Below are 19,080 nucleotides of genomic sequence, written 5' to 3' on the forward strand. Positions count from 1 at the left end.
TTACGTATCGTCGGGTGTGTAAGATAATCAGCGCGATAACGCCACTTCAAAATGCATGCACACCCGCGACTCGCCAAATCAAGCTTCTCGATAAGATAATAAATGTATATATTCTCCCAGGTCTTGCTCCATGTCTGTATCTCTCCGTCTTTCTCTCTTGCTTTCTATGTATTAATTTGCTATTAATTAATTATAAAATTATTAATCATTTGCGCTCAGTAATAAATTTAATATTTTGCTCCGCCAGCTCTAAAAATAATATTGAAGGGTTCTGAATAAAAATTATAACTACTAATTTTAACTCTTTTACTCTTTTTAGAAAGTAAAAAAATATGTTGAGTATTTTCCATAACTATTAATGCATTTAAAAAAAATATTTTTATTACAGTTTTTGTTTTAAACTTTAATATTATATGATGCGTCTCAAAGCATTTGTGCGGCTAAAATCCAGCTGGTCTATTCTGTAACTCTTAACGACAGTTTCGTTATCATTATAACATCGTTGCGCAGCTTTTCTACCATATATTATATCTACGCAACGACGTTATAACGATAACGAAAATGTCGTTAAGAATTACGGAATGAATCTGCAGGTTTCCTCTCACACAGGAAAAGAAACAGTTTCCTTCAATATTTAATTTAGTCGTGAAAAAATTGAATTTGTTTAATTTTTGACGATGCAAATAATAAAAATGGCACATAAGACGTAAAAAAAACAAATATTGATCTAACATAAAATCTGTATTGAATCATACATAAACATTACTTTTAATTTAAAAAATACAGAAGAAAGTATGTAAAAACTTTATGTCATGTACAGATCGACTCTTTGTTAGTCTTAAGAGCTAACATAAATTAAGGAGAATATCTTGTAACAAGATGAAACGTATCAAAAAGGGTAAAAGAATCTTCTAAACGGAAACAGGACGAGTATATTGGAAGAAATATCAACCAAACGTTTAGTTAAACGTACAGTGATCAAATGAATTTTGTAATTACCAAAAACCTAGTTATATTTAACAAACTGTAACTATTTGATAATATTGTTATATAAAAGCAATTGTTTGGTTAAGGCTATACCGAAAGAAAAAAATTGTAGTAGTAGCAACTATAAGAGGACAACCATACAAATTTTGTTAACAGAATTATAATATATAGTTAAGTGAACTATATGAATATACTATATAATGTAATAATTACAACTATTTTTCATTAGTTCTTTTAACCATTAATTTGGTTGCAATAACTGTATTATAATTCACTTAACTATATATTATAATTCTATTGACAAAATTTGTATGGTTGTCCTCTTATAGTCATGACCACTACAATTTTACCTCTCAGTGTACAGATTGTTTGATCGAAACAACTACATATTTAGTAATTTTTTAAGTATAAAAATCGATCATTTGCTCACTCTTTAACTGAACGTTTGGTCTATTTCAGTAAATATTTCTCTCAGTGTAGTAAGAAGAAATAATTTCCATCTCTTGACATTAATCTACAGAATATAAAATTGCAGATCGCAAATATCCATGGTCGCGTACCGCGAGTAATCATCTGACATCTCGAATCGAATTGGATCCACAATCTTGTTGACCGCGGCAAAGTAATTTACCTCGATTTCGGCCTGCACCTTGCGGAGAACCGCGGCACGGCCGCTCCGGTATTGGAGTATACCGCGTGCCACCAGCGTTCGCATTACGTCTCCGTTTAGATACAGACGGGTTAAGGAGACGACCGCGAGAAGGGACCGGCGCGGCGCGGCGCGGCCGGCCGCGAGAAACGGCGACGGATACGACGGTTTACGGCCAAAGGACACGTCGAACGGCCCGTGCGCATGTGGACGTGACGTTGGCCGTCGGAGTACTTTCGTTAGTGTTATACAACCGCGGATCGAGCGACCGGCCGCTGAAAGGAGAAATGGGAACGCACAGCGGCTCTCATGCGGACCACGCCGGCTAGTGACATTTCGGAGTGAGTAATTTTCAAGTAATGATCAGGGATTGAAAGCTTGCAAAAAAAACAGACACGATTAAATTTATAATCGCAAGGTAGAAATATTTCTTAATAATAAATATCAATAAGATAATAATAACGATAAAATTGCTAAAGATACTTTTAGGATTGTATATTGATTTTCGCAATAATTGCATAAAAATATCCTTTTGTAAATACATTTTTTTAAAACAAATTAATTATGATGTTATCAATTACATTACATAAAAAGAATTTCCTTTTAGAATTTACCTTCAAAATTATGGTAGTTACGGGTTAATATGGAATCATAAAAAGTTTTATTATATATTTTTCAATAAAATTTAACTAAACATATTATATATTTTATTGTAATAAATTAATAAATAAAAAAATAGATATATTAATAAATCAAAGAAAATCACATAAAATTCTTGGAAAGCTTACGAGTATTATATCGTGATTTTGAAGATAAATTCTAAGAAAAAATCCTCTCTGTATGAAGTTTTTTTTGTGAGAGGACACAAAGGGTTCCTACTAAGAGGTTTGAGATTTCATATATGCATGGGAGATAATGTGCATTCTACAGCGTGCACGTGGCGCCGATTTTAACAATGGCGAATTATAATGAGATCATTTTTATTCCAGTCTTGACTTTGATCATTCAGATTGACATTAATCATAAAAGTTTCGAAAACAAGTTTCAGCTCTCTACTGTATTATGAAAGTAAAATTAATTCTGTACGTATAACTTTCGTCTCACGGGCAGATATACATTTTGAAGCATATATTATCAACACTTTTTCCTCTTTAGTTATCGAAGCGCAATACGTAAATTATATAAATATACAACTAATTTTTTTTGCATAATAGTCAAAAAATTATTAGAAAATGTGCAATCAACTATCGCAAAATTAATACGATTTTGTAATTTGTATGATTATTTGTATGATTATTCCTTTCGTTTTCGAGTGCGATTTTTTGATGTGATTGAAGCGATTAAATATTACGCCACGAAATGGAAGGTGGCACAAGCTTTTCGACATGGACACGTCGATTAGGTCGACGACTTTTCAAGACATACATACGTAGACAGACCTGCGAGGCATCTCGATGCATAAACAACAGTGACATCATGTCGGCACCGCCAACTAATATCACCACAGTTGGTCATATTTTATCATTTTCGTTATTGAACGTGAAGCTATCGAGAATGTTGCAATTGCAGCCGTCAAGGATTATTCGCCAATAAATTAAATTACTGTCATCGTTTCCAACGTCTTTAATATTACCCGAGGCTTTCAATTTGACTGTTTTATGAACAAGAATAGTTTAGAAAATTTCAATTTACAAATAATATTAAATAATAATATAAATAAACAAATTTTTGAAAATGTTTTTAATTAATTTTTAATAAAAAAAGTTTCTAAAAATGTTTATAATATAATATTAGTTATGATTTCGTAATTTCTAGATTTACAATAGATTTATAAATAAAATATCAGACATAATAAACAATAAAAAAAGAGCAAAATTAAATTGTTACTTCTTTGAATAAAGTCGCAACATTTTCGTTACCAATATTTCTGGAGCACTCTGTATAAAAGTAGAACGAAGGCAAGTTTTGCCTCGTTATGTGTTATGTGTAAAGGCCCCATGCAATCTCGGTCGCAGAGAAAGTGGAAAAGTGTATCACTGACTTTATCTCCTACGTACCGGGTGACGTCAGATAAGATACGTTGGGGGAAGATAAAGTTTCTTAAATAATATAATACGTATATATATTATTATATTATTTCTTAAATAATATAATAATATATATACATAAATATGTATAGATTTAGACATGTACACATATTTTATATATATATGTATAAACTTATTATATTATTTATGAAACGCTTATTTTAACAAATTAATTGATATAATTGCTAATTTCAGTCAAAATTTATTATTATTCGACTACTCTTAACTGTTTATTTAATAATTTTATTGACCATCTCTTTTAACCTTGTAAAAGATTATGTTATATTTAAAAAAAAGATATTGATATAATTTCGATGAGAGCAAAGATGCAATTATACACGCAATAAAAGTAATAGAGTGTAAAAATAAAAAAACCTACAAGTTTTCTTAAATAAATTTTGAAATTTTAAAACTGAGCACATTGGCAAAAAATCTTTAAGTCTTGTTTAACACTATTAAGAATTAATTTCTAATATTATGTGTGTGTGTGTGTGTGTGTGTGTGTGTAAATAGCAGAAATTATTTATATATCTTTATAAATTAGATGAAGGAAGAAAGTAAATTGATTAATTTAATGAATTTAATCCTGGAGTATACACCAACATTTTTCTTACATTAACATTATTCTCTGAAAATTCAGTATCACTTTTGTGAGTTAAACATTTATTTGATCGCATTTATATATTTTAACAAATTATAAGCAATATAAAAAATGTACTATTATAATTTCGAATTTATACAGTTTAAAAAAAATGCAAATTAGATATTTTGATTGCTTTGGTAGTTCTAGTATTAATATAGTTTCAAGTTTTCTTCCTCCTCAAGTCTTGGACAAGGAATGACCTAAAATCCATGAAGTAACTTTTCTTTCGTTTAATTAATTGATCCCTATTCAAAATCGAGAACTGAAACCTATGAGATCATGAGAGCTGGAATGCCGGATCGCTCTAGCTTCGATTTCATAATATACGGCACCGATGCACAGATGCACAAACGAAGCAACGTATCGTCTGTCAAAGGATTAGTCGGCTAACCATCATTCGAATCGAGCATCGCTATTCGGCAATGACGGAAAATAAATGAACGTACGACGCTGATCGTAAACAGATGTTTATCCGCTAATAGATTCATTCATTCGTGTTAATTTCGAAATAGCGATGTAACTGCGCGACGACAGCAGCTCGCAAAGCCGCGATAATGACACCAGTTGCATACGTTCGATCACCCGATGAATCGCCAACGATATATATATTAATGTGTACAGACGTAAAATTAACCAAGCAAAATTTACTCTGTTAGATCGTTCGCATCCTGTTCATATGTATTTAATACGTTCCCGTTTAAATGATCTCTTGCGTGCTCCGACATGATTTTAATCAAACAAGCAAATAAGTGAACCTTCTATCTTATCCGGTAAACAGTTTACTCCCCGAAAACTTTCGGAAAGCGCATTGGTAAGCTCTCTGAGTATTTCGAAATTTTAGCTACCCGATTTATTAAAACATTAAAATATAGATACACATTTGTGTATAAAATTCGCATAAAGGTACGACTCCATAAGTAATTATATTTAAACTTAATGTATCGCACGAAAAGAACGGTTCTGCTAAAGATTAAAAATTCAGTTGGATACAGAAAATAATTTTGTTAAACCATTAAAATAATTGTGTATACTGTTAAAAAGTTTATAAAATTTAATATATGAAACGGAATCAAATTTCAAGCAGGTACATTAAAAACATTTAATGTTTAAAAAATATTTTTAAAATGTTTTCCAATGTTCAAATATACTTTTCAATTAGAGATGCATTAAATTTAATGTACTTGTATGTAACTTTACATTGAATTTCACAACATTTTTAATAGCGTAAGGACGCTCAAGTTGATCGCTAGAATGTTAAAACTTTTTTGTAATATTGCTCAGTTGATCGATACAGAGCTGAAAATAATTACTTGAAAGTTTTTTTTATATGTTCTTCACTTAAATGTCTTACTTCGTAGTCCAACAAAATTATTTTCAGCTTTGTATCCAGCTAAATTTTTACATACTTCAACAAAACCATTGTTTCCTCATGCTCGATAACTATTAGAAATTGAATTTCGGTAAGACAACTCACCAGTAAGGACGAATTTTTTGCTAATGATGACCAGGTTCAGGTCCGCCTTTCTGCAAATTGCCGAAGCAAATCGACGAAGTGCCGAGATTTAGAATCAGGTTCCTTCTTTTGTCGGCTACCGGCTCATAGTGCTATGCCTTACGAGATCGTTTAAAATGAGCTCGATTCTTCCAATTTCTCTGTAACACAGAATTTAAGAATTTTAGAAACCTCTCTCTTCGTCGTATAGGTGAATTGAGCGGATAAATGCCAAGTCTTTCTATTAGTTAACTTTCTCTGTCATCTTTCTAGTCCACCGAAATTCCCGTACAAATTACACAAAGGACATGAGTGTAATGAAGCGCTGAAAGATTCACCAATCTGTGGTTATCAATGGATGATCTCGTTTAAGTGAGCGTGAATGATAGGAGAGATGAGTAATTTTTTAAACAGGTAGTCATATTATCAGTGACTCAACTGATACCCTTAAGGTTATCGCCCTTGAGGCTCTTCCATCCTTTTCGTCTCACTCGCCATAATTTTACTCCCATTCTTTATGAATAAATACAATCGATGGAAAGTCATACACAGATTTTACGAAATAAAAATAAAAAAATATATCATTATATAAAGAAATATTGTAAAAATCATAATTGCATTTTTCAATTCTAAGGAAAGTAAGAAAGAAAAGTATTTCGTAAATGTATAATTAAAAGTTAAAATAATTTTAGTTAGCAACTCCATCTTTTTTACTGTTATTACAATGTTAATAATGTGTTATACCAACAAAGTATAATTATAATTACTATAATTTACATATAGTTGACATAAAAATGACTATAATTTATAATCTTTTTTGGCCAGCTATATCTAAATTCATGATAAATGTAACCATCTTTTTGTCACTTTGTAACACATCATATGTTACTATTACTAACATTATAGCAGCAATAATTTTAAGATTGGGACTCGTAGCTATAATTATTTTAACATTCAATTATAGTCACAAACACCAAAAACTTTTCCATCAATGTAAAATTACAGTATCGTAATACATAATAAGAAAAAGTTTACCGTAGAATTTAAAATGTCAAGTAAATAGTTATTGCAAGACGATTGATTTCTCATGCTGTCACTACTGTACACACATCTGTGTGATCGCAGCGCTATTGAAATTACAATGTGTTCTCTCGCGAAGCGAGTCATGTGAAATCTCGTGCCGCAGTATCAATGCGGTACAGTGACAAAGAAAATGAGAAAGAGTTGAAAGAATGGGCGATAAAGGTAATAATATCGGACAGGTATTTGTTATTCCGATCGCCTCGCAGCATTCGCCTTGTTGACCCAGCATATCGCTTCACACGCGCGAGGGCCTTTAATTCTCATTCATAAGTATCACACGCCGCACCATGTGGCACAGCGACGTCGCGTATAGTGCAACGTCATTCGGCTAGATTGCATTCGCGCGAGCCGCGACGATGCAACAGCACGGCCGACCGGCGCGAGGGAAGCGCGGCGGAAAATAAATTACGCGCTTTGACTCCCGAAGGTGAAGTTGATTTCGTAAAACGCCGCCGTAAGTATTATTCTATTGCGACGCGTTATTTTGCAATGACGGAAAAATTCATCCGATTTACGTTCAGTAGAATCATTCTTGCTTATCATACTTGTCTTGTGACGGACGGTTTTTGAAATTTATAGGAATTTATTATTATTTTTAAAGGAAAGAAAGAAGGTATAGTCTCATTTGTGATATATTGGAGTATTCTTTTGTAAAGAAAATTATCGTATCATACGTCTGCGAGATCTTTTAAAAAAGAAACATCGTTTAAAAGATCTCGGAGACGTATGATGATCTAATAAATAGTTTTCTTTTCAAGAGAGTACTTCGAGATATTACAAATAAGACTATCTGCTTTCCTTTCCTTTAAAGATAATGATAAATTCCTTCAAGAACCTTTTATTACAAGGATATATGATAAGGAAAGATTCTTGATTTCTTTAAAGATTAAGTTACCCGTGCAACATTTGTTTTTTAGTCAAAAAATTAAAAAATTTCTTGAGACAGTTTTCCCATCTTAAATGTCCAATCAGATAAAACGTAATCATTTTATCGTGGAAATATTGACTATATATGTATCTTCCTTTCCCTATAATATTGTAATGTATTGCTAATTAATATTTAACAATAAGATAAAATAAAATACACACAAATCGTATAAATGTGCTTTTAGAAATAACAATAACGTTTAAAATTAAGAAATCTCTTAATTCCAACTGGATCTTTTGTTTTACAATACAGTAACTTAATATCTTCTGTAATAGATTTAGTCGTAGATAAAATTTTTCAAACTGGTCGTTTTTTTGTGACCAGGAAATATTTGATACGTTCTTAATTTTATTGACATATTTTTTAATGTTTACTTGTATCATGACTTATATTTTACATAATTTATATATTTTATGATTTATATTTTACATAGTTTGTGTATTTCATGATTTATATATAAATTTTAATTTACATTATTGTTAAATATTAATTAGAACAAAAGTTAGCAGCTTTTGTTTAAGTGAAATTCAAAGAAAATGTTTAAACATTTTGTACAGATAGACTCTTTAATCACATATTTGTCGCTACGAATTTTGATTCCCACCCAATTGCATTATTGTAATACAAGAAATTAATTATGATTGTGCTTCTTCTTTGTTTCTTTTCCTCTGTGCGCTGCCCCCAGGATATTCTCAGCCTTCGTCTCCTCCTCAAGATCCCGAAATTCGTGGCGCCGTGTGTAAACTGGAGGTGATAACGAAAACTAGTATCCACCGTGCGCGCAAACTTTGGCGACGCGAAGTTAACGAACCGCGCCGGCCGTGGATTAATTGTTTAAGCACCACACCGTAACAGCACGTTTATGGCGAAGATAACGAACCGAGTTTTACAACGTTTGTCGTGGAAACTTTACGGTGTTAACGAACGCAGTCTCGAGCTCAAGATCATTCAGAGAAACACGGAGGTTTTATTTTTTTTATTTTGTCTAACAAGGAAAGAAATATATTTCTCACGTTCATCATAGACTCTTAATTAAGAAATATATTAAACACCTTATATTAAGAAATATAACAAGTAGTTCCCTTATCTTGATTTATTTCTATTATAAGGAAAACAGATGTTTAACGGTTTTATTTCTAACGTACCTGCTTCTAAAAAAAGAAACGGATATTTGAGCACATATATTTTGTTTCCAAATATACTACCGAAAGAAAATAGACATTTGAACGTTTTATTGCCAATGATTTCATATATTTCCATATGGAGAACACATATGACACGGTAAGCTGTAAGATAATCTGCATTTTAAACACGTGTTAAGGTCTTCATGGGTTCTGAAAACTGTAATTTTCTTTGAATTTTTCGGGCACTGACTCACATAAGTTTCATCTTTCAGAGTTTTAAGGAATCAACAGATGTTGCATATCCTTTCATTCTTAGAACGACATACCTTTTTGGGATCTTTTATAGTTCTTGAATCTTTGGAATTCCCGATCAGGTACCTGAGACTATGTATAAGTCATCAAGGTATTTCATTATCATAGTATATTAATCATAGAAAAGAATATAATTACCATTAGACAAATATAAAATTGATCTCAATATTATTCTAAACAGGTTAGCAATGAATCGATTGTACTCGAATCACTTTATTTGCAAAGAATTAAATACATATTCTTTCTTAATTTTTATTCTTAACTTTGGATACTGAAAAAGAATCTATGAGAGAATTTCCAATTTATTTTCATTGAATAAATTAATTTATTTCTTATCCGTGCCTTTAATATTGTGCTATAATATTTATTATTTTTAGTAATTATTTATAAATTTAAATACATAGACACAAGATGCCTTTCTATCATCTCTTTCTCGATCATTTAGTTAATCACAATGATAGCACCGACGATTACCATTTTATCACCCTAAGTAAAATGTTGCTCTTTATAGGTGCGATTTTCGTCGAAAAGCCAGAAGGGTTACTCGTCGGCTAACAGTCACAAAGAGTGGTGTAGGCGCACTTCTCCGTCGAGTACGCACTCAAGTCTTTTGAAACTCGTTTTTATCGCGATCTATAACATCAACCCACGTCTACCCGATAATAAATGCGAGTCGAATGTTTGCTTGCGTTTTTTTTTAAGTTCGAATTTTATTCATTTTATCTATGACTATTATTATAGCATTGACTTAATTGTTCAAGTTCATGAATATGCCTCAGTTAAATTTAGGAATAAGATGTTATCAAATAAACGCTACTTGAGTACAGCAAAATTATTTATCAAATTAAGAACTAAACTAGCATATATAAATAAAGACAATATTTTTAAAAAATATTAAATAAATCACAGTGCCTCATTATTCATTTCTTTCCAAGAAGTACTGAAGAATTAAGAATATATATATCATTTCTCAAAACATTACCAAATATATAAAAATTTCATAGCTTGTTCTATTGTTACGTTTGAGTATCTGTGTAAAATTTGAACACAATTCTCTTATTGGTTTAAAAGTTAGTTAATTTTTTGCACACTCTTGATTCTTATGTAAAATCACGTTTCATAATACTTATTTGCAAATTTTATCAAGAAGTTACAAAGCATTACGAATTAGCATTACAAATTAAATAAAAATTTTTACATACATTAATAAAAATCTAATAAATGTTCGTGCAAAAATTCATTTAAGCGTACTCGTCAAATGGTTATTTATTTAAAACAATGATATGGTCATTTTTGTTGCAAAATCCATTATAAACCAAATTTTTCATTGTTTTTTTCTTTGCAGCTGGTTTCAGGATCAACATTTGGGCAATCGCAATCAAAATTTTTCGTCATTAATAATTAAAACAAAGGAATAAACTTAAGAAGCCTTCAATGTTGCAAATAAAAATTTTAATTCTAGAAATCAGCGTCATACGTTATCTTGATAATTTAATAAAAAATTATTTTCAAATTTGTATCTAGCTAAAGTTTTAAATGCTTTAATAAAAAAAATTTTTTTCTTCTATGTAATATTTTTTACTTTTTATGTGTAGGATGTCTCAGATCTCGCAAGACACTCGTTAACGACAGACTCCTGAAATCGTTTTGAGACAAAAATTCTAGTATCAAAATGTCGAAGCTATAGTAGTTTTTAAATAAGAAAGGTTCCAAATTGGCAAATCAAATTGTCCGAAATTCGTGCGTTCAAGTATGGCACATTGCACAGAAGTGAAAATGTTTTTAAATATAATACTTATTTTTTGTATTGATTTTGTATATATCTTTACGATACTGTTATACTTGAGCGCGCGAATTTCAGACAATTTAATTTAACAACTTAAAACCCTTTTTATTTAAAAACTACTGTAACGTCGACATTGTGATATTGATATTAGAATTTTTGTCTCAAAATGATCTCGGGAGTCTGCTTAATATACATTTTTTATATTAATAATAACTAAACACATACACACGACGGTAGCAACGTCAAATTCTTTGTAGAAATTAAGTAATTTCTATGAATTTTTTGTGTAGAATATCATTAATAATTTTGTGATATAAAATTCGCGTATGTTAATTGCACCGCATGTTTATTATCCATTATAGAGAAGTCACTTAAAATTCTCTCTCTCTCGATATGTAATATCATCACTGCGTACTCCACCACGTTCTGTCTCAAAGGCGTTATAAATAACCGCGTTCAGCCCCGCGTGCATCCGTGATTACGATCGCGGAAGATAGCAGAATGCACAGCAGTCACGTTGCCGCACTTCACGTCCCGACCCTTCGGGATCACGCACGAGAATGCTTTTCTCCAGCCACGCCATTACGTACTTACTCAGATACAACATCTAGAATTTTTCACGACTAGTACAGAAATCGTATATATAAATTTTGTTTAAAGATCAATCATTCTTATTGCGTGTCACTTCATGTGTATTATACGGTACATCACAACATTTCTATCCTTTTTTACTTTAACTTTCTTTATAACATTCTTGTATCAAAACGATGAGAAAATGCTAAGTACTAAAGAGTTCTACAAAATTGTCACTTTACTTTAAAAAATCAAAAGTTTTTTTAATAATCCTGAATGCAATAGTTCTATAATTTCTGATAACTTTATACTTAGTTTCACATATTAATATTATTGAAAAAAAGGAACTATATCAAAAATAAGAGGCGCTAATTTTTTATGATATTTCATGTTTCGATAAAGAGTAATTTTAAATATTACATTTTATAGTTTTCGAAAGTTTATCATTTTTGATGTTTCTTAATGTTAATAATTTTATCAATAATTTTGGCCTTTGAGTATCATTAAATAAACTTTTAATCTCAACGCAAGCGTCTATAAAGTATAAAAGACATCTATAAGGTATAAAAATAAAAGGAGTTGCTCAATTCTATTTTTCTTTTTGTCGACAATTCTTGTATTAGTTCTAATAATTTTGGTGCGCTTTATTAATAGTTACGATCTTTAAATATATTTAAAGTTTTAATTTCAGCGCCAGAATCTCGGTTAATTATGAATTATCACTCTATTTCTTGCTTTTTTTTATTGTTCTCGACATAGTTCCAATAATACTGTTATGTCTCCTCATATTTTTCACAAACGTTATTTTATTATTAATGTCAACAGAACTATTTCTAAAAACCACAAAAAATTGCAAAATACATTGCAGATGCAAAAATGTTAATAAAATGTTTAAATTTCAAAGGATTTTTTGAGATGTCAACTTTACAGAAACATACAAAAGTTCTTTGATATTAAATGTCGAAATATTGATATTCTTGTAAAAAATTGTATTTAGAGGATAGACCTTAAACGTTTTTAATGCAATAATTACTTACGGAGAGGATCACAGTTTCTCCTGTCGTTTCGACTTTACTAATAATGCGATGATACACGGAGTAGTTCGAGCTTCTTCCTCAGTCAAACATCACCGCACAAATGATGTACGATGACTTTTTACCTGCACAAGTCTACGCTATACGTTGCGCATTCAACCGAATGCCGTTACAAAGTATTTAACATAAAATAGATATTGTATCTAAGATTACATTAAACATGAATCTTATCATGAAACACACAGAAAGAATTTTCTCTTTTCTGAGAATTTACCCTCAAAATGATGGTAGAACGATTTAATTGTGGAAAATTTTGTAATCTTTTCCGACAGATTTAACGCAATAACATATATAGTAGTTTCAATTTTACAAAAAATTTACTAAGTTTTTCTAAAATAATAATAAAATTTTCAAATATTATGTTATCTCATAACTATCATAATTTTGAGAATAAATTTTAAGAAAAAAATTTAAGAAAAAATAAAAAAAAATTTTTCCTGGGCGTGTATAGCTAAATATTCTATAATTTATACTTTAAATTAACTTTAATAAATATTATCGCATCTTGATACAACATATGCTTGTTGGGAATAAAATTTTAAACAGAAGAGTGAACATGTAAATTAATTTATTACTACGGTTTTTTTACCAAAGTTTTATGTTTCCAAAGGAATAACATCGTGCGATTGTATAATTTTAAAATCAATTGCCGTGAAAAATGTAGTAATTAATTTTCTTTTTTAATATAATAAATTTTAATAAATTTTTTATATAATAAATCCTTTTGTAACTTAATAAATTAAACGGTTTAGCATTCTTTTAAAACTCATAAACACAATATTGAATTTAATAATTTATTTTTTTAATAAACTAATTAAACAACTGTTTGCAAATTTTTATTAAAAAAAATTAAACAATTTTTGTGTAAAATCTAAATGTGTAATAATATAACATTTGTATGTAAAAAGTCAAAAATAAAATCAGTTAAGTAATTAATAAATCATTTATGTGAAAATCAATAAAATTTAAAAATATTTTTATAGATTTCTAAAGGATAACATATTATTAGAATTTAAATTTATATCACGTATCTGATTGAATAACAATTAAAAATGTTTAATATTTCACTGTTTATCGTATTAATCTAAAATATCTTTGTTAATTACATTAACTGAGAAAACGCGGTAATTAAGTCTATTGAAGTCTCATGTGCGAATATAAACCTTCGTCCGTTACTGCAAATAAAAGGCGGTAGATGTAATAAAGTCCTGATCAATAATGTGGCAGATATAAAGACGACTATGCAGAATGGATAATATTACACAGATACCGTGATGAACGTAACCCTCCTGTGTGTGCTATTTGTAGAACCACGATCACTTTAATTTTGTTTTTTTTTACCGTTTTAGCACAACTGCATTACATTCAAGACCCGATAATTGTGTTTTTTTACGTCGTTATTTGCATAAATTACATAAATTCATTTATGCAATGACATTTCGCGCATAACGCCACGATTGAATAATCAAGTGCGATTATTTAATCAAACAAATTTCTTTAACAAGAACAATAATAATAATTGCGGAAAAAAATCGACGTAATTAAAAATTATTTCGTGTATTTTACATATTTAATTTATATATATAAATAGTATTATATCGTTTTGCATCCGTAAGTGTCACGTAACTAGTCAATATAATCGTTTTAATATTAACTCTGAAAAGTACTACTGTGGGTAAATTTTAATCAAGTGCTGATTTAAGTTTATCATAATTTTTGTTGTTAAAATTTTGATATCTTAAAGTAATATTTACTAAAATTGTTTACATTAAAATAATGTTATTTTTATTATTCTAACACTTAGGAACCTATAAAGAAGAAAAAAGTGTCAAAAAGATTCTTAAAATTGTAAAAAGAATTCTTAATTTTTGATAAATTTTTATCTAAATTAGTTAATAAGTCAAAAAGTTAATAAATGAATAATATGAACAGCATACTCTAGGAATAATATAAAAAAATGATATCATTTTCTGTAATAATAATTAATTATATTTATGATATTGAGACGTTCGTGTTACTCCATTTGAGAGCGACGAACTCATGATAGATCGTGAATTCGAATCCACGCATCCCATATATACTGCTTTTAAATTCATGATTCTTAGCGGGAGTCACAGAGAATTTCTTAAGATCAAGTGATGTATGTATAGGGACTGACAATCCCACTCGCTCGTATTATTACTATTATATAGGAGAAAAAATATTCTGGGAGATGATGGTATCAGTCATTTTAAAGCAAAAATGTTCATATAAACGTGTAAGTCCCCTATTTAGAAAGGTTTCAAAGATTGATTAAGCATTTTTGGAATATTGATCTTTTCTTTTGGAATATCCTCTATAGAATGTGAAGAATGGATAAAAATGCCAAATAAAATTTATAACTGGGAAAAGTTTCAAAACGTGGAACGAGGTCGCATGCATGTTTGACTCATCTACGTATAAACTATCAATTCTCAGTGTGGTCCTTCTGCAATTCGTACTGTTTAATTTCGAACATGAGATTGCAACCCATTCTTCTTCCCGTGGACACAAAGAGACTCTCCCCCTTGTAGAAGCGTTAGCCTATCACACGCAAATGAATCATGGAATCGCGTTTAACGATGACAATCTCGGGTCAAAGTTCGTTCTCAAGTCATCAATGTTCATCATAGACCCGCATGACGTTCCTAATGTACCGACGTAATGTAAGCACATGCGGAAATAGAGATCGAGACAATAAACTTTAATCCACCATCAGCACGTGCTACTTAATCCATTAAGCATAGGCATATCTTTCCTCATAAATTTTACAATAAAATTAATTTATACATATAAATTAGCTTTATATATTATACATATATATAGTGTGTCCTAGATTTATCGTGAAACACGTTAGTAACAGAAGAATTAAAAGTTGCACAATCAATTGCTTGAAATTAGCACGCTTAGATTTGGCATATCGTACACTGAAAGTGTATGCAAAATCAATATGAAAAACAAGAATCATATTTAGGAACACCGTTACTATGCAATGTGTCATAGTTAAGTGTACGTAGTTCGATTCGCCAACTTTAAATCCTTCTCATTTAATCATTAAAATCTTGACATTTTAATGTTAAGATTATCATCTCAAAATAATATTGAGTTGTTATTAATGGGTCTAAGATAATAGCTTTATAATAGTAGCTGTATAATAATAGCTTTTAACCATCAATTTCGTATTATTGAAACGTTTTTATGCAAATATGATTTAGTTAAATTCTAGCAGTAGCAATATCACATTTGATTTTGTTCTTATGATACAAAATCAAGTTTTTATGATACAAAATATATATATATATATATATGTATGTGTAACAAAATATTGTTATGAAATAAATACTCAAGTAGTAGAACGATGTTTAAAGCCGACACAGTGAACCAAAATAGACGTCACTGTGTTATTTGTTGACAGTATTATTTTAGTCCCTTGCTTGCGTTACAGGTTTAAGTTACTGATCAGAAATAACGCGAATAGATACGTGTCAAAATATTACTTTTTTCTCAAAGATATAACGAAACATCATTCACGTTATTCTCTTTTTGCCTTGGCAGAGAGTAAGTTTTAAATAGCTCTGACTAGTTAAATATGATAATCTTAACTAAGTGGCAGCTCGATCTATTTAAAATTAAAATATCGATATCGAATATCAGAGGGTAAGGAAAGTTCGGTGCACGACAAAGACGGAAAGTAGTTCAACCTAAATTAGATCCTCCAACAGTGATCGACGATCGAGCAAGATGTTTTCCTGGCAGTGCGAAATAATAAAAATTTAAATGAAAACTCCGATACCAAGGAGATTCCAATAAGTATTCAAATACGTATTTGAGAGATCAACATTAAAATACCTAAGATAGATTCTTTTTTTAGTTTTTTAGAACGCCAGAAAGAATTTTAATAATATTTTAATAACGAGGAAAATTGAAGAGTTTCTATAAAAATTAAACCTAAAAAGTTAAATTTTCAAGAAACAAAGAAAACTTTTTATTTTTCAACCATTTATTGTATAATCTTTTATTCCGAAAATATAATAAGTTTTAATAAATATTTTGTGAACTTATTAAAAAAAAAAAAATGAAATAAAAAAATAAAAAACCTCCGCCTTGTTCGGTTTTTACAGAAACTTTACATTTATTATTTATTTAGCTTATAATATTTTGTATGTATTTTTTCTTATAACATTAAATAATGATAAAAAATACAAATATAATAAAGTATAAAGCAATTTAAAGTTTCACTTCTATTTATGAAATTTTACAAATTATTCTTCACGGAACATTTTTTTATAATTTACTTTGTAAATATGGAATTTTTCTCTAGTTATAATAGATAAAAAAAAAATTTTAGAATTTTATTAATATTTTTACGACCCATTAAAATATAAATTAAGAAATCTCTGAATTTGCTCGGTTCCTGTGGAAATTTTATATTTACTACTTATTTATATTTATATTTCCCATTTTCTATTTAATTCTTAGCGGAACAAAATTGTTCACGATGTGACAGTACTGATAGCGAATAATTTAACGTCATAAAATAGACTTTTTAAAAATAAATTTACTTGGTTTTTGTAGGAAATTCTTCAATTATTTACTAACAGTTAGTAGCAATTAAATTCTATTATTAAATATTGAATACGTTAAAAAAAATCCTTGAAAAAAAATGTGTTCTTTTCCGATTTCTTTCCAACGCATCCTACTTGCTTATTGTTCTCGCGAATTAAAACAAATCGTCGCTGACGTGCGGAACGCAATTCGCAATTATTTTGCCAACGATCGATGATATTGTACGTTCGAAAGCGCAAATTGCGGGTAACGGAACTGCCATTTAATATTGCGAAGAGAGAGGGGGAGCCGAGGAAGGGACAGGGGGGAAATTACGTGACTCGTCCGAATTATTTCGTTCGATCGTGACTTTGATAACAGGGGACAGGTTGCACGGCTCGAACTCGTCGATCGATAAGCGATCGGGCATCAAAGTACCGCCGCCCATCAGCTGTTGCCGCGCGAAGAATGGCCGGCCGAGCGGATTCGGCTACGACTTTGGCAGCTCGTTATTCCATCACGATCGATGGATCGCGCGATGGGCGCGAGGCGTGTCGCTCGGGCTCTCTTCTGCGACTGTGTGGATCGTGATCGCGTGTCTTCCTGTGTGCGCCCCGGACCGTACGGAGGATATTAAACCTTGCCCCGCAAATCCGCCTGTATTATCGCTTCTTCTTACGTAACCGTTTCGGCCGATCCTTTCATTATTCGAGAGCCTCATTGTTCTTGTACAGTTAAGTCATTTATAGTTACGAATATGAACGGTTATATTAATGATACTTAACGAATGATCGTAGAAAAATTAATTCGTTTTGTGTGTGTATCTTGAGATATTAAATTCGTAGAAAACTTTTTTTTTAAAAAAAAAAAGGATATATCTGTCAAGCACATAACAGATATTTGTGAATGTATTGTTAAATAAAAAACAAACTACTAAAAATAGATCTGAAATCAATCTAGCCAAGTGTTACTTAGAGAAACTTAAGTATTAAATAATAGAGGAAAGTCACTAATAAAACTCATATATAGTTCCCATTTATTCGAAAGTCTGATACCTTGTGCTTTTTAAAATTATATTTCTGAAACAAAAGCTAATAATAAAACTGAAAACATAAATACAAATTAGAAAGTGTCTTCTGTCAGATGTAGAATTTCTTTTCCTGGTTTATTTGAAATATTAAATTATTTTTTAAAAAGTTCCATTATAAATAAGATATTATTGTCAAGTTTTGATAAAATATATTTCGGTAATAAATAAAGTACAAATATTTAATAAATTGAAGTTCAGAAAAAAGTTGCGAAGATTAAAAGGATAATTTGCGAAATAAAGTTGCTTTCAAGGCGGTCTCACGTATCGTCTGGCATTTCGGCAGTTATGTATCAAAATTATGGAGGAATGCAACAATATGCCATGTGCAGCGGGCTGGCAATCTTTTTCATCGTGAACCTTTTGGAAAGTCACTGTTTTCTCTGCGATTTCAACAAATCCACAATGAGAAGTAGTAATAAAAGCAAACGTACGCAGTTCAACGCAGTTATTTAGTTAATGACGCGATGCATTTCGAGACACTGCCTTAAGCTATCGTCACAACAAAGCTGACCATATAATTGGTTGTACAATGCATTACAATATACGTTCCTTTATATAATACATTTTCATATTTTTGAAAATTCAATCAAAACGATCTATATCCTAAACATTTTTAATGTCTCTCTTATTCTTTTATTTCTTTTAAAATAATATATGTAAAGAAATATA

At 30.1% G+C, this 19,080-nt stretch overlaps 2 protein-coding genes across 7 annotated transcripts in view; one reads left to right on the top strand and one right to left on the bottom strand.

The window, feature by feature from the left end:
* Positions 1–19,080, top strand: part of LOC105203826 (juvenile hormone-binding protein) — a 423,181-nt gene that overhangs the window by 123,014 nt on the left and 281,087 nt on the right. The gene's annotated exons all lie outside the window — the stretch shown is intronic.
* LOC105203812 (solute carrier organic anion transporter family member 74D) overlaps positions 1–19,080 on the bottom strand; it is a 184,291-nt gene that overhangs the window by 83,046 nt on the left and 82,165 nt on the right. For all 6 annotated transcript variants that reach the window (XM_039451234.1, XM_026135228.2, XM_039451232.1 and 3 more), the window contains one exon: positions 5,841–6,019. The gene's annotated coding sequence lies outside the window, so the exon portion shown is untranslated. The remainder of the gene's footprint in view (positions 1–5,840; positions 6,020–19,080) is intronic.

The sequence above is a fragment of the Solenopsis invicta genome, chromosome 6 (genome assembly GCF_016802725.1).
Source record: "Solenopsis invicta isolate M01_SB chromosome 6, UNIL_Sinv_3.0, whole genome shotgun sequence".
Classification (NCBI taxonomy): Eukaryota; Metazoa; Arthropoda; class Insecta; order Hymenoptera; family Formicidae; genus Solenopsis; species Solenopsis invicta.